The following is a 23639-nucleotide window of genomic DNA, read 5'->3' as shown; positions in this document are numbered from 1 at the left end:
ATTATCTAAGCCTTGATACTGTTTATTCACTATTTAAAAGTCCTGTTAAAAGGTAATATAATATTCTGAGAGTATGACCATTTCCTCTCTTTCACATACTTGTGAATGTGCCCTAAAAATCTGTTCTAAGGGCAAGAGAAATATACCATTGGAATAATTCTACATATGGCATAATCAAAGGAAGGGTACAAATCCAAGATGCGTTAGGATTTGGGGAGAAGGTTTTAGATGGAATTACAAATGGTAGAGATCAAGCAGGAAGAGAGGGAAGGGTCACCTTTAATCCAATGTAAGATTATTTTTTTATATTCTTGTGAGAACTGCAGAAATTACATTTATCATATTTGTGAGTAAAATATATTAATCTCTGCAAGGGGAAGAAACAGTTTCAAAAGTTGGTTGCATTTCAAGAGTAAGTCAGGTCACAAGTAGACCCTACTTAAAAAAGGAGTGTGGTTATCTGAAACCTCTTTCCTTAGCAAACTCATTCTGACTGTGCCCAGTTTTCAAACTCTTCCTCAGCATGTCTCACTCCAATTCAAATGAAATGCTGCAGAAAAGGTTTGGTATTTTTTGTGTATTTCCATCCAAATCTTCACTTTTCTCCTCATGCCTATTATGGTAAATAACTTCATTCCTATTGAACACACCCTTCCTGTCTGAATTTGATTGAACCTGTACCAAACAACCTCAGCTACCTCTGAACTGTTACCTTCTGCTCAGTGATCTTAGAGGCCTGAGATAGTTTCCTATTACTTGACGTTTTTAGATCATATGGAACAAGGTGCTTGCCTTAATTTTTGAAAATAGTGTCACTTTTTAAATAAAATGCATATATATATATAATGTATGTCTGCTCACAGAAATTCATGACCTAAAAAGAGGATAGAAAAAAAAACAAACCCAAATCATATTAACCTCCCAAAGTCATTATTAAAATTTGGTGAAAAACATGTCAGATAGGTCTCTCTATTTCATTCCGATGATAAAAACTGAGAGAGACAAACAAAAAGAAACACAAGATAGGATAATGGCATTTGAAAATACTAACCTTCAGGTTAATTTTACATGAATTTAATGAAATGAAATGATATGAAATGAGATATTTTTGGTTCAGCATAAGAGATGCTAGTTCCCAAAGAACCCTTTGCCCTTAAGGAAAAAAAATAGGTTAAAAGAGGTTGGAGTACTAATACATTTTTAACCACATATTTCATTTTCATGTCATAGTTATTGATTCATGAAGACACATTGAGGAAATTTATCCTTCTTCCCAGCTCTTACAATTCTCATCTCTCCTCCCTGCATACATCTTATATTTGTTAGTAATATTATTGTTTGTACATATTAAAGGATTACAAACTTTGTGTTCTGTTCTGAAACCATAATATCCATAGTTGTTTATATTTTATTGTTTATGGATGGAGTCAATGAAAAGCAAATATCTTTTGATGGTGGCTTCTTGGTCCTTGAGTTTAATTTTTATGAATTATTTTATTGGGTGAAATTTATTTTCCAGTAACTATACATTTAAAAAAATCAATCAAGAAGGGCTCTTAATGTCTACGGTCCATAATTTCTTGCACATCTGAGGAAGTGTTTGTTTCCTTTCAATTCACTAAAACTTTATTAGGTATAAATAGTGGGACCGCTGAACTTTCACAACTTTACAGATGTTGCTCTAGGTTGCTGGCATTGAGTTTTACTGCAGAAAAATCTCTGATCAACCAGATGTTTTTGTCTCCCTATAAGTGATACGACTTTTCCTACTTGAATAGTCATATTAATCTTCTTTTTTCCTTGAATTGAATATATTTACTTTTTAAAAGTACATATTATACATATGCTGGATATTCTATATCTTCTATATCATTTTTTGAAATAATATTTACATTATAAGTTTTTATCATTTCATTGTGTATGATTTCCTCTACTTTGTTCCATCTGTCTCTGAACATTGATTGTATTTGGTGTTCATTCTCTAAATGGTTCTTGCCTCTGAAATGTTGTTTTTCTCTCTTGTTCATTTGTCTTTCAAGGTCTCCTTTCAGCAATATTTAGAGAATTCATATCTGTAATTTCTTTGAATCTATGTCTGACTTCTCCAGTTTCCTTAAATAATTCCTTTCGAACTGTATATTCTTCATGTGTCTTTTGCCTGCCTATTTTAAAAAATTTAATCTCAAATCTATGCATTACACTATCACTTTGTCATTTTCCAGTCCACTTATTCCACTTCTCTGACCTCAATATCCCTTCAGCACCACACATACTAGAAATGAATTATGCCACTCAGCCTGACCACCATTTAACTGTCCCTCTTCCCCTTGATGCCCACACTCCCTTCCTTATTTTATTAAAATTCCATGGTGAATCATGATCACTTACACACATCCTGGACTCCTCTGCTCTGCTTGCTTCTTCATATTAGGGAAGCAAAATCCCAGCAAAATTCACATCAGCCTATTTTGTGCCTGGAAAAAGCTCATACCCATGCCATTTTCGCTTTAATTATAACCACAAGTTTCAAATAGTTATTTAATACTACCAATCATATTCTGAACTGAATCATATATCAGGTGATTAACTCAAAACTTTTCTTCAACCCCAGTACCTCTACCCTCGTGCACATAGTTGATAATCTAGAATTCTGTTACACCAAAAAGATGAAAGCAATTCAAACAACTCCCAGCATCACAAACACCACCTTCCAGCATGCACTTCCTCATATTTATTCTTCACACTCCTTACATAGATGAAGCATTCATGTTCCTATCTAAATCTCTCTCTTGCTGTGGTGTCCACCCTAACCCCTCTTCACTATTTAAGGGTATGTAGAAGTAATTTTTCCCTTTTTATTTTTTGCAGTCAATTTTATTCCTACCACCCACAAGTATGCCATTATTCCTCAGATATTATGCAGAGAAAAAAGAACAACACAGTTCTCTCGACTCCACTGCCTCCACATTCCATTTATGTTCTTTCCATACAGTAAATTCCTCAAAAACTTTGTGTCTTTATTGTCTTCAGTTCTTCTTTGCCCATTTTTTTCTTAAACTTCTCCAATGACTTTTTCCTTTCTCCACTTCCCTTCAAAAGAATATCTATTTCAAGGTCATCAATGACCTCCTTATTGCCATATCCATCGGTCAGTATCCAGGATTGCTCTTCTCCTCCTTCTGTTTTTTCTTTACTGTCTGTGAATTTTCAGTATTCTTGACTAATTTTTTAAAATTGTCCTTCTACATGTCTTAGTGTTGGAGTGCCCCCGCTTAATTCTTGGTCCTTTTCTTCTTTTCTTCTCACTCATTCTTCCAGCAGTCTCGGAGCTCATCCTGGCTTTGAATACCATCTCAATCTGACAACAACTGAATTTATTTCTCCAGCCCAGATCAATCTCCTGAACTCCAGATGAACATATTCCATTGCCTACTTGACATCCCCACCTGGATATCTAATCCATGCTTCAAGTTCAGCACTCCCAAATCTGAACTCCTTATCTCTCCCTCCGTACTTGCTGAACAACATCAATTTTTCTCATTTTAGTTGTTGAAAACACTGTCTTTCCATATACTCTGGCTGGAAATCTTGGAATTCTTTTGTTCCTTTCCTTGCAACTCATTTTCCCTATCAGAAGCTCTGTTGGAACTTTCAACTTATATTCAGAATCTAACCACTTTTAACCATTTCAACCACCAGCACCCTTGCCTGAACCACCATATCCATTATTTTGTACATGGGTTACTGAAGTAATGCAGAAAGTTCTTCCTGCATGTACCTTGCCCTTGACAGTCTAATCTTAACAGAGGAATGATCCCTTTAGAACATTAGTCGGATCTTGTCACTCCTTGTTCAGAACCCTACAATATTTACCCATTTCCCTCCGAGTATAAGTCAACGACTTTACAATGGCCTGCAAAGCCCTACATGATCTGAGGACTCCCTCTCCACCAGCCCACATCCCACCAACCTGCTTATATCGTTTTCCATTCATTTGTACCTTGTTCTTCCCACACTAGTGGTCCTTTAATGTTTCAAGAATTCACAACTCAGAGTCTTTCCCTCTCCCTAAAATGCTCTTTTATTAGATATCCAATTTCTTAGTTTCTGTGCCTTCATCTAATCTTTGTTTAGATCTCCCTTCTTGAGTGTGGCTTCCCTGCCTGTCTCGGTTAATGCTGCTGCCTGCTCTCCCCTCCAACACCTCTGATCCCCCTTCCCTCATCTGTTGCTAATTTTTTTTTGTTATAACAATAATCACTTACTAACATACTGTTTAATCGAGTTAGTCTTTTTATGTGGATTGTGTACTATCTGTTTGCCTTACTAGAATGAAGCTCTATGAGAACAGGTGTCTGTATTATTCACTGATATAGCCAAACCACCTAATTACACTGCTGGTCCATAATACACTTCATGCTTTTTCTGTTCAAGAAGTGAATGCTTTTTTAGCTTATGCTTAATACTAGTTCTTGTTTAGTACCCCTATTTAAATGGAACAGCTATTTGTTGTAAATGGAGTGAGGAGAATATGGAGGAGAGAGCTGAGGCTTTTACTAGTTCTTGTTTAGTACTCCTATTTAAATGGAACAGCTATTTGTTGTAAATGGAGTGAGGAGAATATGGAGGAGAGAGCTGAGGCTTTTACTAGTTCTTGTTTAGTACTCCTATTTAAATGGAACAGCTATTTGTTGTAAATGGAGTGAGGAGAATATGGAGGAGAGAGCTGAGGCTTTTATTGGTGTTTGTGATTCTTGGACACATGCTCTCCAAATCAATTCTGCCCCTAGTTCATAGCCCAGAGAGTCTGATGGGACTCCCAGTTACTCCCTTGCAGGTATCTTTGCTGCCCTGTGCTACTCCTTGCCTTTCTTTTTTGCTTCTTCGGGCTCCATCTATCAACCACTGCCCCTGTGGGTCAGCAGGACCCCAGCAGCCCAGTGGGCTTCAAGTGTAATTTCTTCTTCAGCTGTCCTCCCATATCGTCCGATTGCCATGGCCTGCTCATGGCCCTCATTACAAAGATCTTAAGGGCTATTTCTGGGCTGTCTTATATACTTTTTTTTTTTTTGTAGATAATTATTTTTTATTGAAGGGTACTTGACACACAGTATTACATTACATTAGTTTCAGGTGTACAACATAGTGATTCAACATTTATATACATGACAATTCTAGGTACCAGCTATCACCATACCAAGCTGTTACAATATCTTGACTATATTCATTTCATCCCGGTTACTTATTATTTTACCATTGGAAGTGTGTACTTTTTTTTTTTTTTTGTGAGGGCATCTCTCATATTTATTGATCAAATGGTTGTTAACGACAATAAAATTCTGTATAGGGGAGTCAATGCTCAATGCACAATCATTAATCCACCCCAAGCCTAATTTTCATCAGTCTCCAATCTTCTGAGGCATAACAAACAAGTTCTTACATGGAGAACAAATTCTTACATAGTGAATAAGTTCTTACATGGTGAACAGTACAAGGGCAGTCATCACAGAAACTTTCGGTTTTGCTCATGCATTACGAACTATAAACAGTCAGTTCAAATATGAATACTCATTTGATTTTTATACTTGATTTATATGTGGATACCACATTTCTCTCTTTATTATTATTATTTTTAATAAAATGCTGAAGTAGTAGGTAGATACAAGATAAAGGTAGAAAACATAGTTTAGTGTTGTAAGAGAGCAAATGTAGATGATCAGGTGTGTGCCTGTAGACTATGTGTTAATCCAAGCTAGACAAGGGCAATAAAACATCCACGGATGCAGAAGATTTCTCTCAGAACAGGGGGGGGGTGAGTTCTAAGCCTCACCTCTGTTGATCCCCAATTTCTCACCTGATGACCCCCCTGCAGCTGTGCCTGTCTTAGGTTGTTCCTCCCTTGAGGAATCTTACCCGTCTCTGGCTAACCAGTCATCTTCCGGGGCCATACAGGGAAATGTAAAGTTGGTAAGTGAGAGAGAAGCCTTATTGTTTGAAATGGTTAGCTTTTTATTTCTTTGCATATTTATGCCCTGTAGCTTCTATGCCCAGCATTTGTCTTGAGGTATCTTTACCACTTGGAAGAATTATGATACTCGGTAAATTTGATATGAGGCACGAATTCTATTTAAGGGTTGTAATTATAAAGGAAGAAGAAAAGCTATAGAAGCAGCAGGCAGCAGAAAACATGGGAAGATTGATTATTTCTTTGACATAGCTTCTTGTAGAGTAACTTCAGCATGTATAGGTTTTAAGCTACTACTTAAATTGTGCACACACATTAACGTAATAGGAGTATTGTTACATAACCAAAGCATATCTGTAATTACCAGCCATCTCCAGTGAAACCAAGAAAACCAGTTAGGCACCTTAGGCATTTGTGAAAACTTATCTATGATATGGTGGATATTGTCCAACTGAACTTGAACAGTCTGAGAGAAATCAGACAAATTAAAACAACCCATTCCTGGGGACTGTTCACATCCCATATGTTCTTTTAGCAGTAAATAGTCTGTAGTTGTAAGATTTTGGAGTGCTAAAATTTGCACTTCCCTTAATTCTTGATTGAGTTCCAACAGTATAGATCCAGTCAAATTTGTTGTTTTACTGTATGCACAGGCCAGCTTAGATATCTCCTTCATTCCCATGGTAATGCAGGAGCTGGTGGGATGAGTGCATCTACAGCTGTATCACTGCGTGGATCTTTGTTGGGGTTTTTTGATGATCATCTTCTGGCATGAGTCTTCCAGAGAGTGCTGATGTTGGAAATTCTTTTTCATATCGTATCTTAGTTCATTTATGGGGTAGCCCAATTAGGCTTTGATCCTCTGTATAAACACAAACAGACCCTTTGCCTACACTTTTATATGTCCTTTATATCATTGTGTAGAACTCATTAGAGGTCACCACATAGGAACTGCATTTTTTTTTTTAATCATTAATCTACACTTACATGACGAATACTTTGTTTACTAGGCTCTCCCCTATACCAGGTCCCCCCTATATACTCCTTTACAGTCACTGTCCATCAGTGTAGCAACCTGTTGTAGAATCACTACTTGTCTTCTCTGTGTTGTACAGCCCTCCCCTTTCTCCCACCCCGCTATGGATGCTAATCTTAATACCCCCCTACTTCTCCCCCCCTTATCCCTCCCTACCCACCCATCCTCCCCAGTCCCTTTCCCTTTGGTACCTGTTAGTCCATTCTTGAGTTCTGTGATTCTGCTGCTGTTTTGTTCCTTCAGTTTTTCCTTTGTTCTTATATTCCACAGATGAGTGAAATCATTTGGTATTTCTCTTTCTCTGCTTGGCTTGTTTCACTGAGCAAAATACCCTCCAGCTTCATCCATGTTGCTGCAAATGGTTGGATTTGCCCTTTTCTTATGGCTGAGTAGTATTCCATTGTGTATATGTACCACATCTTCTTTATCCATTCATCTATCGATGGACATTTAGGTTGCTTCCAATTCTTGGCTATTGTAAATAGTGCTGCGATAAACATAGGGGTACATTGGTCTTTCTCATACTTGATTGCTGCATTCTTAGGGTAAATTCCTAGGAGTGCAATTCCTGGGTCAAATGGTATGTCTGTTTTGAGCATTTTGATGTACCTCCATACTGCTTTCCACAATGGTTGAACAAGTTTACATTCCCACCAGCAGTGTAGGAGGGTTCCCCTTTCTCCACAGCCTCGCCAACATTTGTTGTTGTTTGTCTTTTGGATGGCAGCCATCCTTACTGGTGTGAGGTGATACTTCATTGTAGTTTTAATTTGCATTTCTCTGATAATTAGTGATGTGGAGCATCTTTTCATGTGTCTGTTGGCCATCTGTATTTCTTTTTTGGAGAACTGTTCAGTTCCTCTGCCCATTTTTTAATTGGGTTATTTGTTTTTTGTTTGTTGAGGCGTGTGAGCTCTTTGTATATTCTGGACATCAAGCCTTTATTGGATGTGTCATTTTCAAATATATTCTCCCATACTGTAGGGTTCCTTTTTGTTCTATTGATGGTGTCTTTTGCTGTACAGAAGCTTTTCAGCTAAATATAGTCCCACTTATTCATTTTTGCTGTTGTTTTCCTTGCCCGGGGAGATATGTTCAAGAAGAGGTCACTCATATTTATGTCTAAGAGGTTTTTGCCTATGTTTTCTTCCAAGAGTTTAATGGTTTCGTGACTTACATTCAGGTCTTTGATCCATTTTGAGTTTACTTTTGTATATGGGGTTAGACAATGGTCCAGTTTCATTCCTCTACATGTAGCTGTCCAGTTTTGCCAGCACCACCTGTTGAAGAGACTGTCATTTCGCCATTGTATGTCCATGGCTCCTTTATCAAATATTAATTGACCATATATGTCTGGGTTAATGTCTGGATTCTCTAGTCTGTTCCATTGGTCTGTGGCTCTGCTCTTGTGCCAGTACCAAATTGTCTTGATTACTATGGCTTTATAGTAGAGTTTGAAGTTGGGGAGTGAGATCCCCCCTACTTTATTCTTCTTTCTCAGGATTGCTTTGGCTTTTCAGGGTCTTTGGTGTTCCCATATGAATTTTTGAATTATTTGTTCCAGTTCATTGAAGAATGTTGCTGGTAGTTTCATAGGGATTGCATCAAATCTGTATATTGCTTTGGGCAGGATGGTCATTTTAACGATATTAATTCTTCCTAGCCACGAGCATGGGATGAGTTTCCATCTGTTAGTGTCCCCTTTAATTTCTCTTAAGAGTGACTTGTAGTTTTCAGAGTATAAGTCTTTCACTTCTTTGGTTAGGTTTGTTCCTAGGTATTTTATTTTTTTTGATGCAATTGTGAATGGAGTTGTTTTCCTGATTTCTCTTTCTGTTGGTTCATTCTTAGTGTATAGTCAAGCCACAGATTTCTGTGTCTTTATTTTGTATCCTGCAACTTTGCTGTTTTCCGATATCAGTTCTAGTAGTTTTGGGGTGGAGTCTTTAGGGTTTTTTATGTACAGTATCATGTCATCTGCAAATAGTGACAATTTAACTTCTTCTTTACCAATCTGGATCCTTGCATTTCTTTGTTTTGTCTGATTGCCATGGCTAGGACCTCCAGTACTATGTTAAATAACAGTGGAGAGAGTGGGCATCCCTATCTAGTTCCCGATCTCAGAGGAAATGCTTTCAGCTTCTCGCTGTTCAATATAATGTTGGCTGTGGGTTTATCATAAATGGCCTTTATTATGTCGAGGTACTTGCCCTCTATTCCCATTTTGCTGCGAGTTTTTATCATGAATGGATGTTGAACTTTGTCAAATGCTTTTTCATCATCTATGGAGATGATCATGTGGTTTTTTTCTTTCTTTTTGTTGATGTGGTGGATGATGTTGATGGACTTTCGAATGTTGTACCATCCTTGCATCCCTGGGATGAATCCCACTTGGTCATGGTGCATGATCCTTTTGATGTATTTTTGAATTCGGTTTGCTAATATTTTGTTGAGTATTTTTGCATCTACGTTCATCAGGAATATTGGTCTGTAGTTTTCTTTTTTGGTGGGGTCTTTGCCTGGTTTTGGTATTAGGGTGATGTTAGCTTCATAGAATGAGTTTGGGAGTATCCCTTCCTCCTCTATTTTTTGGAAAACTTTAAGGAGAATGGGTATTATGTCTTCCCTGTATGTCTGATAAAATTCCGAGGTAAATCCATCTGGCCCGGGGGTTTTGTTCTTTGGTAGTTTTTTGATTACCGCTTCAATTTCGTTGTTGGTAATTGGTCTGTTTAGATTTTCTGTTTCTTTCTGGGTCAGTCTTGGAAGGTTGTATTTTTCTAGGAAGTTGTCCATTTCTCCTAGGTTTCCCAGCTTGGTAGCATATAGGTTTTCATAGTATTCTCTAATAATTCTTTGTATTTCTGTGGGATCCGTCGTGATTTTTCCTTTCTCGTTTCTGATACTGTTGATTTGTGTTGACTCTCTTTTCTTCTTAATAAGTCTGGCTAGAGGCTTATCTATTTTGTTTATTTTCTTGAAGAACCAGCTCTTGGTTTCATTGATTTTTGCTATTGTTTTATTCTTCTCAATTTTATTTATTTCTTCTCTGATCCTTATTATGTCCCTCCTTCTGCTGACCTTAGGCCTCATCTGTTCTTCTTTTTCCAATTTCGATAATTGTGACATTAGACCATTCATTTGGGATTGTTCTTCCTTTTTTAAATAGGCCTGGATTGCTATATTCTTTCCTCTTAAGACTGCTTTTGCTGTGTTCCACAGAAGTTGGGGCTTAGTGTTGTTGTTGTCATTTGTTTCCATATATTGCTGGATCTCCATTTTGATTTCGTCATTGATCCATTGATTATTTAGGAGCGTGTTGTTAAGCCTCCATGTGTTTGTGAGCCTCTTTGCTTTCTTTGTACAGTTTATTTCTAGTTTTATGCCTTTGTGGTCTGAAAAGTTGGTTGGTAGGATTTCAATCTTTTGGAATTTACTGAGGCTTTTTTTGTGGCCTAGTATGTGGTCTATTCTGGAGAATGTTCCATGTGCACTTGAGAAGAATGTGTATCCTGTTGCTTTTGGATGTAGAGTTCTGTAGATGTCTATTAGGTCCATCTGCTCTACTGTGTTGTTCAGTGCTTCCGTATGCTTACTTATTTTCTGCCCGGTGGATCTATCCTATGGGGTGAGTGGTGTGTTGAAGTCTCCTAGAATGTATGCATTGCAGTCTATTTCCCCCGTTAGTTCTGTTAGTATTTTTTTCACATATGCTTGTGTTCCTGTGTTGGATGCATATATATTTAGAATGGTTATATCCTCTTGTTGGACTGAGCCCTTTATCATTATGTAGTGTCCTTCTTTATCTCTTGTTACTTTCTTTGTTTTGAAGTCTATTTTGTCTGATATTAGTACTGCAACCCCTGCTTTCTTCTCGCTGTTGTTTGCTTGAAATATGTTTTTCCCTCCCTTGACTTTTAGTCTGTACATGTCTTTGGGTTTGAGGTGAGTTTCTTGTAAGCAGCATATAGATGGGTCTTGCTTTTTTATCCATTCTATTACTCTATGTCTTTTGATTGGTGCATTCAGCCTATTAACATTTAGGGTGACTATTGAAATATATGTACTTATTGCCATTGCAGGCTTTAAATTCATGGTTACCAAAGGTTCAAGGTTAGCCTCTTTAGTATCTTACTGCCTAACTTAGCTCGCTTATTGAGCTGTTATGTACACTGTCTTGAGATTCTTTTCTTCTCTCCCTTCTTATTCCTTCTCTTCGATTCTTCTTATGTTGGGTGTTTTGCACTGTGCTCTTTCTAGGAGTGCTCCCATCTAGAGCAGTCCCTGTAACATGTTCTGTAGAGGTGGTTTGTGGTAAGCAAATTCCTTCAGCTTTTGTTTGTCTGGGAATTGTTTAATCCCACCGTCATTTTTGAATGATAGTCGTGCTGGATACAGTATCCTTGGTTCAAGGCCCTTGTGTTTCATTGTATTAAATATATCATGCCATTCTCTTCTGGCCTGTAGGGTTTCTGTCAAGAAGTCTGATGTTAGCCTGATGGGTTTTCCTTTATAGGTGACCTTTTTCTCTCTAGCTGCCTTTAACACTCTTTCTTTGTCCTTGATCTTTGCCATTTTAATTATTATGTGTCTTGGTGTTGTCCTCCTTGGATCCTTTCTGTTGGGGGTTCTGTGTATTTCCGTGGTCTGTTCAATTATTTCCTTCCACAATTTGGGGAAGTTTTCAGCAATTATTTCTTCTAAGGTACTTTCCATCTCTTTTCCTCTCTTTTCTTCTTCTGGAACCCCTATAATATGGATATTGTTCCTTTTGGATTGGTTACACAGTTCTCTTAATATTGTTTCATTCCTGGAGATCCTTTTGTCTCTCTCTATGTCAGCTTCTATGCGTTCCTGTTCTGTGGTTTCAATTCCATCAATGGCCTCTTGCATCCTATCTATTCTGCTTATAAACCCTTCCAGAGTTTGTTTCATTTCTGCAATCTCCTTTCTGGCATCTGTGATCTCCCTCCGGACTTCATCCCATTTCTCTTGCATATTTCTCTGCATCTCTGTCAGCATGTTTATGATTCTTATTTTGAATTCTTTGTCAGGAAGACTGGTTAGGTCTGTCTCCTTCTCTGGTGTTGTCTCTGTGATCTTTGTCTGCCTGTAGCTTTGCCTTTTCATGGTGATAGGAATAGTCTGCAGAACTGGGACGAGTGACGGCTGGAAGGACTTCCTTTCTTGTTGGTTTGTGGCCCTCCTCTCCTGGGAGAACAGCGGCCTCTAGTGGCTTGTGCTGGGCAGCTGCGCGCAGACAGGGCTTCTGCTACCTGCCGGGCTGCTATGGAGTTAATCTCCGCTGTTGCTGTGGGTGTGGCCTGGCTCGGGCGGCTGCTCCAAAGTGGTGGAGTCGCGTTGGAGGGGGAGCGGCCTCGAGGCTATTTATCTCCGTAAGGGGCCTCCCTGCTCCCTGCAGCCCAGGGGTTAGGGTGCCCAGAGATCCCAGATTCCCTACCTCTGGATTAAGTGTCCCGCCCTGCCCCTTTAAGACTTCCACAAAGCACCCGCCAAAACAAAACAACGACCACAAAAAAAAAAAAAAGGAATTTTAAATTAAAAAAAAATTTTTTTAATTACAAAAATAAATAAATAAATAATAAAAAGGTTGCCGCTCGTTTTTCTTTATTCTCCGGTGCCAGCCTCAGACATCTGCTCACTGGTCTTGCTGCCCTGTTTCCCTAGTATTGGGGTCCCTATCTGTTTAAGACTTCCAAAAAGCGCTCGCCAAAACAAAACAGCAAAAAAAAAAAAAAAAATTGGTCGCTTGCTTTTCTTATGTCCTCCGGCGCCCGGCCTCCGGTGCCCACTCACTGTTCTTGCTGCCCTGTTTCCCTAGCATCCAGGGCTCCCTGGGCACGTACTGTGTCTGCGCTCTGGCCCGGATGGCTGGGGCTGGGTGTTCGGCAGCCCTGGGCTCCGTCTCCCTCTCGCTCTGCCTGCTCTTCTCCCGCCGGGAGCTGGGGGGAGGGGCGCTCGGCTCCCGCGGGGCCGGGGCTTGTATCTCACCCCCTTCGCGACGCGCTGGGTTCTCTCAGGTGCGGGTGTGGTCTGGATATTGTCCTGTGTCCTCTGGTCTTTATTCTAGGAAGGGTTGTCTTTGTTATATTTTCATAGATATATGTGGTTTTGCGAGTAGATTTCCGCTGCTCTACTCATGCCGCCATCTTCCGCCCATCCTAGGACTTTTTTCTCGTCTTATATACTTTTAAAGGGAAAATTTTTTTATTCAGGTTTGGAGGTGTAAGGGGAAGGTTGTGGTGAGGGGTGTTTCTCAGCATATACTCTTGCTTTGGCACAGAGCAAAGTGTGTTTCCTCTTATTCCTCAAATTGTTATTTGGGATTGTGGCTGTTTCATTCAGTAGAGAGAGTAAGAAGATACTGAGGTTTTAAAATTTGTTCTATTTTTCCATTCTTATTGTTTATTAGATTTTCAGGAAGGTAAATGAAATAAAAATGCCTCCATATTGTCATTAGAACTGGAAATTCATCTCTACTGAGTTTCATGTTCCTTCGGTCTGAAAGTCCTATCCCTTCTAAACCTCTCCTTCTTATATATATGTTTCATTATCAATTTTTGTCTTCTCTAGTGATGTCTTTAATTTGGAAACATTTTCCCACCACACGCTTGGTGATCGAAATACTTTTTCCTATCATTCAGAAAACTCTGAAAATGCTAAGATTGATGGGGAACCTTCCTTGATTTATTAGAACTGATCATTTATCATTTCTAACACCCATTTATCCATGCTGGCCATGTCCTCTTCACTCTACTCCTAAACTCATTCATGCTGAGGTTGAACAAGATGTAAATGTGTACATTTAATGACTTTGAAATGGTGTGTGTATTTTCCATGTTTCAAGTGTTGGTTGCAGTAGTGTGTTCACATTCATAAACATTTAGAAAACGGAGACTTTTATAAAGTTATTTCACATGTGTGGCAATTAACAAGGCTAAATGCTAGTAGGAAAATTATGTTTTGTAGAACATGTTTATATTTCACAAATATTTGAAGTCACTTTGGCATTGTTTTTTGCCCTGGAACAGTAGATTTTAATTGATTCCTCTGCTGGTAATTCCTGCTTTGGTTAATACTGCATCCAGAAAATTAAGGCAACAGTGAATTAGAGAGTAATCAAATAGGTCAAATAAGTTAATATTACCTACCAGAGAGCTTAATATACTCCTATGAAGTACCTTAACAAATTTATCACAACAAATTCTATTTGCTGCCCTTCCTGTAGAAGATGAAGCTGTTAGATTTAACTTATTTGAGCAAATGAATTTAAACTTCTATCAAGTGCCCAGCACTGGGGAATACATGGAAGATTAATACATTCTCCTGCTCTTAGGAAGGTTAGGGAATAAGGCAGACATATTTGCAATTGATTCTAAAATAAGGTGATAAAAGCTGTATATTTCCATATATAAGCACAGGATTATGGTAGGTAAACACTCGTAATGTTTCTTTTTGCCCCTAATAACCTTATTTTACTCTTCTTGCTTCTCTTTTCAAAGCCTCTGTCCATCCCCATTATTGATACTGTAGTTATAAAAACATCTAATTGAATAAAAAACACTATTTGAGACATACAAATTATTTTATGTACCTATGAGAAGAAAATACTACCAATTAAACCAAGAAACTCCACTGGTTGTTAGATGGATCTCAATTTTAGGGATATTAAAATGTGGGGGAAAGCACATCTTACTAAATAAATTGGTCTTTGAGATTGTCATCCTGGCTAATGTTCTCTGTATTACATTCCCACTCCACATCTCCACATCCATCATAGTCTATCCTATGTCCTTTGACTGAAGCTTATGAGCTTTCTCTACTCCCTAAGTCAGAGGTTGACAAAGTAGTACATTAATACCATTTAGTTATACATATGATTCTTTGGAATCACTAATAGAAATCAAATGAAAAAAAAATCTAGCAGTTATACATTTTGGAAAATAAAGGGAAATAATTGGGATGAGCATTTATTTTTCTTCATATTGCTTATGTGACAGAATTTTATAGAGGATATAGTCTACCTATCAACCACAGACAATAATTACTTATAGGATGTATTTTTGCCATTGTTCAATAACATTTTATGTGAAAGATCATTTATTAGCACATATGTATTGAGTATATGTGTCAGGTGTTGTTTTAGGTTCTAAGGATTCTCAGTGAACAAAACAAACCAATCCTGTTCTCATTAAGCTTATGTTCTGCAATTGATATAGCTGTAATAGCTGTATAGCTGTTAGGCAAATAAACTTGTGTTTTATGAAGGGCCAAAGTTTGGTGCTAAAATGTGTTTGTGTGTGTATTTGGGGTCAACAGTATCAACTTTTTAACTTATAAATATTGAGGAGTAACTGAGAGAGAGACAAGCCATTGTGAAATGGAGGCTGAAAGGAAAGCAAACATCAAATAGTCCAGGCAGAACAGATTAAAGAATAACAAAGATATTTTTCAAGTAGATAGTGAATGATGATTTTCAGGTTTTTAAATTAAATTGAGCATACCAAAATACATAAGAAATGCTGCAAAGTAATAGAATTAGGCATGCTTCCAGAAAGTGACTGTGAAGACATCTGGCTGGAGAGAAACATCAAAAAATCAAGTCAGGGATTTCTGTAAACTTAGATAAGTTAAAGTTGGGACCAAATAGAATGATTTCCAAGTTTCTATTTTCTATATATTCAACAAATACTAGAAGAGGAACCCATTTTGCTTCTGGTATTGTGCTTAGGTATGGTAGGAAAAACATAAAACAGTCCTTACTTTCACAGTGCAACCAGATATTAAACAAAAACATAAAAATGTAAAGTTATGATACAGTTTACCAAGGCAGGGTAGAAAGCAAGGAGAAGACATACAATACCTGATCTAGACGTGTAGATCAGAGAAATGTCCTTCAGGAAGTAAGTCTGAGCTGAGATTTATGGGTTGTTTAGGAACCGGCAAAAGGATCGGCTGGCTGGAGACCTTATGGTTAGAAGGATAAAAAATATTGCATAAACGCAAAGAAGGTTATGTTTGCTGAATCTCAGATGGCAAAGACTTAACGGCCGTTTTACAGAATATAGTCAAGTATGTTAAGTATTTGGTTAAGAATCTTAAAAGCAATGGGAAATCACTGAAGGATTTTAAATAGGAAGGTGCCATGATCTTTTGTTGTATGTTTTAAAGACTGCTTTGACTATAAAGAATGTGATATAAAAAGGCAAACTGTAGTAATTCAAATAAAAAATAATAGTCTGGACTTAGTAAGGTCGTAGAAGAGTTGGGCAGACATGAATAGATCAAGAATATTTAAGGAGAAAAGCTGGTAGATGTGTTGTGGATTTGAGTAGAGCATGGACAGTGAGATGAGAGGAGGAGCTCACTTCTGGGCCTGAGGATTTTGAGGGCCTTTGAGACATAAAAATGTAGACAGATGTAAAGGAAGACAGGTAGATACACTTATCTCAATATCAGGAGAGATAAGGGTTGAGGATGAATGGGATTGAACAAAATAAGAAGAAAAGAAAGGTTAATTGAGCCTAAGCCATGGGAAAATTCAATATTTAATGACTGGCTAGAAAATGATGTGTCTACAAGGAAAGAGAAGAGGCCAGAGAGGTTTAAGGATAAAGGTGCTAGTGGAATAGATTTCTGAGAAAGCTGTAAAGCTGTAATAGTTGGTATCCAGCATTTACATGAAACTGTTTTAGCCTTTAAGATAGTGCTAAATTAGGGAAAATTCCTATCGGATTGCTTCATTTTTTAATCTCTAGGAAGTAGAAGATAAGGTTATCTGTAGTGGCAAGAGGTCATGGTTGGAATGCATCATGAGAAATTCAGGAATCGTGATGGTTTGCAAGGGTCATCTAGATAAGGAGGAGAGGGAGTTGCCTAGAGCATCCTGGAAGCCTTGCTACGCGTTGCCAGTGGTACCATTCTGCCCTCTTGTGTGCACTTTCTGCAGCTGTAGGCAGCAGCTTGGGTGCACGCAAAGAGAAATGGATAGTTGGATGCATCCAAGACTGCCAGTGTTCCGGATGGGTGCAATGAAGAGTTAGAAAAACAAGGGGTTTCAGAGACGAGTACTAATAAACATATTGCTAAAATGGCAGAAATCTTAATGAGACTGATGGAAAGAGAGGGTTGATGGATTTGGAGAAAATAGTCAAGTCACTGGAGGATGTGATAATTCTAATCTCAGTTATTTTACGATTTTCTAATTTATTTTTCTTACCTTTTAGATTTTTAAAAATCATTTATGAGAAAAAAGTAATCACATAATAATAAAGAAGAATTTTACAGATTGTGAATACAGTTATAAAATAACTAAAAGCCTAATGTTTTATGGTAGCGCTGAATTAGGTTGTGGTACTGTTTGCCTATTTTTGTAGTCATAAAGCTTTGATTACCTGTCTATCTACCTATCTATCCAGTTGAAGATAACTTCTCTAAGAGAGTATAAAAATAATGCTTCAGAGTTAAATTTCTATTTTCCCTTATTTTCTATATGTATCATAAACAGCAAGGATTCTGGGCACATAAATCATTACTTAGTGCTGTTACAGATTGTGTAACGTTGCTTTATTGGGACCACCACTTGTTTTTCCCCATTCATCTTTCTTTCCTTTTACTTTCTGATTAACAGCTGAAGGTTAAGCCTGAATTTTCATGCTATGTTATGTTTCACCCCTGGCAAATTGATAAATTCTGAGCAGATGTTTTAATTAGAGGTTTTTAATGCATGGCAAGGTCTAAGACAGTTGAATGAACATTTCATTTAAATAACTACAGTTATTTAGAAATGCAAATAAATGTGTGATAATTAATATAGACAATATAAAAACATTCAATTTATGCGTTAGGACATCTTTCAACTTCACAATACTTAGTTCTTTCTTCCTTGGGGGTGGGGAGCCCTGGTTTAAAAACAACTGCTACAACAAATAGACTCAACAATTGAATTGTTTAAATACGTTAATTCAAGTTTATTTCTTGTTCGCATAATCATTCAAGATGCGTGATCCTAGATTGTGGGTCACTCACCTCCACATGGTTTCAGGGACCCCAAGCTCTTTCTACCTTGCTGCTCTGCCATCTCTTAGGATCTCTTGTGATCTCATTCAGCCTATCAAAAATGAGGAAGAACATGAAGAGGGCTTCTTAATTCACTTCTTTTAAAGCTTTGACTTGGAAATAGCTGTTATGACTCCATTCATATTCCTTTGGCTAGAACTCATTCAGATGGCTCTACCCAGCTGAAAAGTAGCTGGGGAAATGTAAGTAATTTGAAAGGAGAGTTTTAATATAAGATCAAACCAAGTTACACTTTGAAGGAGAATTCCAAATTTGCCTACACTTTAAAGGAAAAACCAGGACTCAGATTTTGAGTGTATGGAGAGCTGACTTGGTCTATGTCTTCTAGGCTCTCTGTGATTATACATTCTGTTTTTATAGAACATTTGCTCTACAAGATTGAATAAGTGAATGAATGTATTTGGTACCAACTATGTCCATAATCACAGAAGTACCACAGTGGCGCAATCTTCATAAAAAGCCTTAGGAGATGGTAAATCTCCCATTTTACTAGGAATAAGAGAATGAGAGTGTTTTGGAAAACTTTTCAAGTCCTTCTGGCTTCAAAACTAATATTCTACCAATATGTATATATGAACAAGGAAGGTCTAGTGTCAAGATTCACTCAATGTCTGTTTACCACCTGTTATCTCAAGCCTTATTTTTTTTTTTATTCAAAGTTTCCTTAGGGCAAAAGTAGATACATCCTATTTTTCCTATCTAAAATTCTATTCTCACTTGCTTGGACCACACATCTTTAACCTGTACATAAAGACTTTTGCTTAATTTTCAATGAGGAGCTTTTTAAATGTACATAATATTGGTCAAATACGGTGCTAGGCACTAAAAGTACAGATAATAGTATATTATCCCTATTCTCAAGCTTGTCAAGAGGGAGATGGACAGGGGTAGGGGCAGCAAGGAGTGGGAGAGAGGAGTAAACAGATGTTAACACAATGTCTTAAGTGTGGTGAAAATGGGATATGAGTTTATACTGAGCAACGAAGATGTGCACCATGTAGGAAAGTGTGTGACCCCCACGCTGGGGCTGGAGAAGGCTCCTGGGAAGAAGTGGTACCTCTGTGGAGTTGAGGAGAATTACTAAACTCTACTTTTTAAATTCTAAATTCTAATTTAGTAGAACTTTAAATGATTAAATTCTAGTATAAATTATTAAAAGTATATGGAAAGAGAAGAGCATGTTTCAGGAAAAGTGAGCAGCAAATGCACAATCTCATAGTGAGAGAGAACATTTAAGGAATTGGAAGGAACTTAATATGGGTTAAGTGTAGAGCAAAGAGGAATCCAGTGAAAAATGAGACTAAGAGGTGTGATCCCAGTCAGACAGACATTCTTCTATTTAATAATAATTTACTTATCCTGGAGCCTTGCCGGGCTCTTACTGCTTCACTGCCTGAGTGTGTTTCACATTCTTACATTATCTCTCTATTAATTTACACACCCTTGTAGCAACATTGTTTGGTTTACAGTGAAAGTTCCAAGATGTATCCACGTGACACCATTCTCCCCGTATCCTGTGAACTGATGTTCCTACTAAAGAGACCAATTCATGTCTTTCACATCTACAAGAAATTTATTTCAGCACCGTAGTTGAGTTGTTCTCCTTTGAGGTAAGATAAATCTGAGATAAGAAACTGTCACTAAAGTAAAGAAATGGGATTTCAATAAACTGGATTCTGTTACTCAGTTTCTGTTACAAGGCAAGTAGCAGAAACTGAAAAACATTCAAAAAGGAAAAGGAATCTTACTTTTCCTGACACACTGGCAGAGCTGAGCTCTGGGAAATGCATACCTGCACTTGGTCTTGAAGTATTTACATTCTTTTAGTGGAGACAGCCCTGTAAATATATCATGTAAGTGCATTGATTTTGAAACAGATGGAATGAAAGCACGTGAGCATGGCAGGGGGGAACCTCACATAAGGATGTGCAGGTGCATTAGAGGTAGTCCAAGGGAGGAGAAAAGAGGAAATGACCCTAGAAAAAAGGTGACTGTATTAATTATTAATTATTCTTCTGTGTTTCCTTTACTGTGAACTCTTTTTATTATTTCCCTTTAATCATTTCTCCAATAAAGCCTTAGTTTGTAAGATTCTTGATGTGTATGAGCTCATAAGACATTAGAAACATTAACTTTTTATAATATTAACTAAACCCTGGTTTCTTGTTGGCTTTTATTAATTTATTTTTAATAGTTTTGACCTGGACAATACTTTAACTTTTATTCTAGATTTTCTAAGCTCTATTTTTAAAGTAATTAAGTAAAACAATCTACCTGGAAGATATTTGGGTGAGTGATATGTGGTGACTCTCAATTTTTTTCCTCCAAAGTCTAAGCTAAAAGCCGCAAGGTCACATAATGAACAATCCACTCCTTCATTACTTTTTGTAATGTACTTTTATTGCTTACTAAATTCTTTATATATTTAGTATGGTTTGATTCTGAGGTGTATTTTTCAAAATGCTCATTGTCTAATATTCAGCTTCTCCCACTTTAATACCAGGTGGTGTTTGCATTAATTCATTGACCATATATTTTCAGTATTTATCCAGTTATTTTTTTTCAAAAACTCAGAGTAACTTCAATTGGAACTTATGTTTTATTTATGAAGAAGATAACATACACTGTTACTTTTTAAAGACTATTAAGTCCCTGGATTTATTTTTCTTTAGAGAAATGCTATTTTTCAAGGACTTTTTTTTAATACTCCTTTTTGTTCCTTCTCTATGCCCTAAGATGTTTATATCTTTCTTATATGTAACCTTCAAAGATGAAGCTATTTGGCTGTTAAACTGTTATTCCATTTTACTTTTGTTACCAGACTGAATTATTTCAATAGGAAATAACATTAAACATAAAACAAATGTTAAAATGGTAATTTAGTTAAATTGGTTAAAGAATTTATACTAACTTTCCAACTTAAGCTATTTTATCCATCTAAGATATGTAAAGGACTGTGGATTTTATCTACCCAATAACTTAATGTAACAAAAGAGGAAATAATGATAGAGATTTTTCAGAGATTACATGCTGGTTAGTTGCAGAACCGAAACCCAGATCAAGCCACTCGAATACTAATGTAGTTTGATAAACCACCAGTTTTATAAACCACAACAGTGTTAACAGATGTGTGTTGAAGTCTTTTCCTGCTATTTGTTTTAACTATGTTTAGCTTTTGTAAGCTGGAGATAAAAGGGTGTTTGTGAGTAATTAATGAGATCATGTAGACATAGTACTTGTATGCTTAATATATGGGAGCATTCAATAAATGTTAACTGTTATTAGAAATAATATCAAAAGTCAGAAGTAAGTTGGGCTCTATTTGCAATTAGATACTTTAATAACTTAAATTTTGCTATACTTCCCCTCAAATTTGTAACATTTAGAAATAGGTTAAGAATATTAAATGACATTCTCAAGTTGTAAGTGTTATTCATGTTCTTTCTGTGAGTGAAAGCTGGACTTCTGATCTGAGAAAATTGATTATGTTGGAAATAAAACCATCATGGGTATAATAAACAAGTGGCATCATCTAAATAATCCTGAAAAAAATTGACACCATGTTTCTTCTCTAATACTTTCAAAGATTTAAAATTTATACATGATGTTATAGTCATAACACTGTCCAATTTTATTTCACAATTGCTGAAGCAAAGCTATTGCTGTAGGTAATTGACTTCAGAATGATTTTTGCTGAGGAATGGGATGCAGAATTACATTATATAATTCAATTCTTCCTCAGTTTGGATGAATTTAATTGAAAATTTTAGCTTCAGTGATACCATCCAGGTTCTTTAAATGCTGACACTTTCCTAAAGTACTTAAAAGTGGGTCAAGGCAAGATTTAGTCCAGAGTTTAGAGAAAATTAGGTAATAGAAAATATCTTTTATGTGTCAGAAATGTAATCGAAAGAGCTTCTTGGGTCGCTATTGAAAACATCTAATTAAACTATTCCTTGACTCTCTTGGGGAAAAACCTAGGCAAAGTATAGATTTAATACTTTTGATTGAAATGCAAAAAAAACCACCTTGACTTTTATGTGAAAAAGATGTCATTATGTGATAGAAGAAATTAGTGAAAGTTGAAATGGCAATTAACTTTGGTGTATTGATATGTACAGAAAATTCTATCATAGACATCAAAATAACTCAAGAGAAAACTGAAAGTTTATTTCATGTGCATTAAGTTGTCCAGGATATCTGAAACATACCAGTAGGATAGAGAATTAATTGTTTAAGTTGAATGCCTCTAGGACTTAATCTTTAACTATGTATTGATTCTTGAATCAAGATAAATTGTTTTATTCATAGTCAGGAAGCATCTTTCTAATGGTTTTTTAAAAGTTTTGATCATAGTTTGAACATTTATTAGAAATTTGTATTGTATGTTGCGATGAGCGCTTTACAATGGATCTGCTAATGTTATATTCTCTTAGTGGATTTTCCGAATAAGCTATTTATATTTCTAGAATTAACTCTATTTTGTGAGGGCTCATAGACTTCATACACCAATGCACATGATTTATTAGTCATTTATTTCAAGTTTTAAAACTTTACTTAGAAAGCAAACTAGCGTAAAGTTTGCTTTATATTATTGCCTTTTCGGATTTTGATAAATAATGATAATCTCATAAAATAAATTGGGTAATTCTCTGTAATTTTTAAACTTCTGGAGTTATTTATGAGGCAAGTTCTTAAAAAAATCATATTAAATTATCTGACCTTAAAGCAATTTGGGGATGATAGTTTATATTATATTCATTTACTTAATCTGGCTTTCACTCTTTGATTAAGTTCATATTTTTCCAGAAAGTTTGCTCATCCAGGTTGTTGAGGTTGTTGTTAAAATAATGTTATGATGATGATAATGATGATAAAGGTAATAACTACTTCCTCTGTATAGTGTTTAAAGTGCTTGGCACTGTTCTAAGTGCTTCATACACATGAACTCAACACCAAACCTCTAATCATGATACAGTTACAAATATTCTTAAAAAATATAAACTTGAAAAACCATTTTAATAACAAGATTTTGACATTTTGTCTCAAAAACACTGAATTATATTTATTTTTACATTTATGTTCATATTTACTTATCTCAACTCATTATTATTTAGATTTTTTTGACCCACCTTACTCTGTGAATAGATGAATAAGGATGAGAAAGGAAAGAGAAATGTGACTATAGGAGAAAATGATTAATTTTTTGAGTATATGTGATTAAATTTTCATAAACTTAGATAATCTGATCCTGTTTGTACAAAGAAAGCCATTTACACAGTAGGTATTTGATCACATACACTTTAAGCCTACTGGATTGTGTAAAATCAGTGTGTTGGACTGAATAATTTCCGGGTTGGCAAACATGAAGGACAGATGTAGTGCATGAATAAATGGTTTGATTGAGAAAGCGATTATAGGAAATTCCCTTGATTTATAGAATCTGATGGGTAAAAGCAATGGGTAAAAATCGCTTTCAGTTACTAGTGAAGTATACTTTCCCTTGCTGCTGAGATGAGTTTTGCTGCCTGTGGGTAC

The 23639-nt window shown here is 36.5% G+C and overlaps 1 protein-coding gene across 5 annotated transcripts in view; it reads left to right on the top strand.

The window, feature by feature from the left end:
- Window positions 1-23639, top strand: part of TINAG (tubulointerstitial nephritis antigen) — a 78514-nt gene that overhangs the window by 33319 nt on the left and 21556 nt on the right. The window lies entirely within an intron of this gene.

The sequence above is a fragment of the Manis pentadactyla genome, chromosome 16 (assembly GCF_030020395.1).
Source record: "Manis pentadactyla isolate mManPen7 chromosome 16, mManPen7.hap1, whole genome shotgun sequence".
NCBI classification, from domain to species: Eukaryota; Metazoa; Chordata; class Mammalia; order Pholidota; family Manidae; genus Manis; species Manis pentadactyla.
The sequence above is the reverse complement of the archived record's forward strand: the minus strand, read 5'-3'. Positions and strand labels throughout refer to the sequence as shown.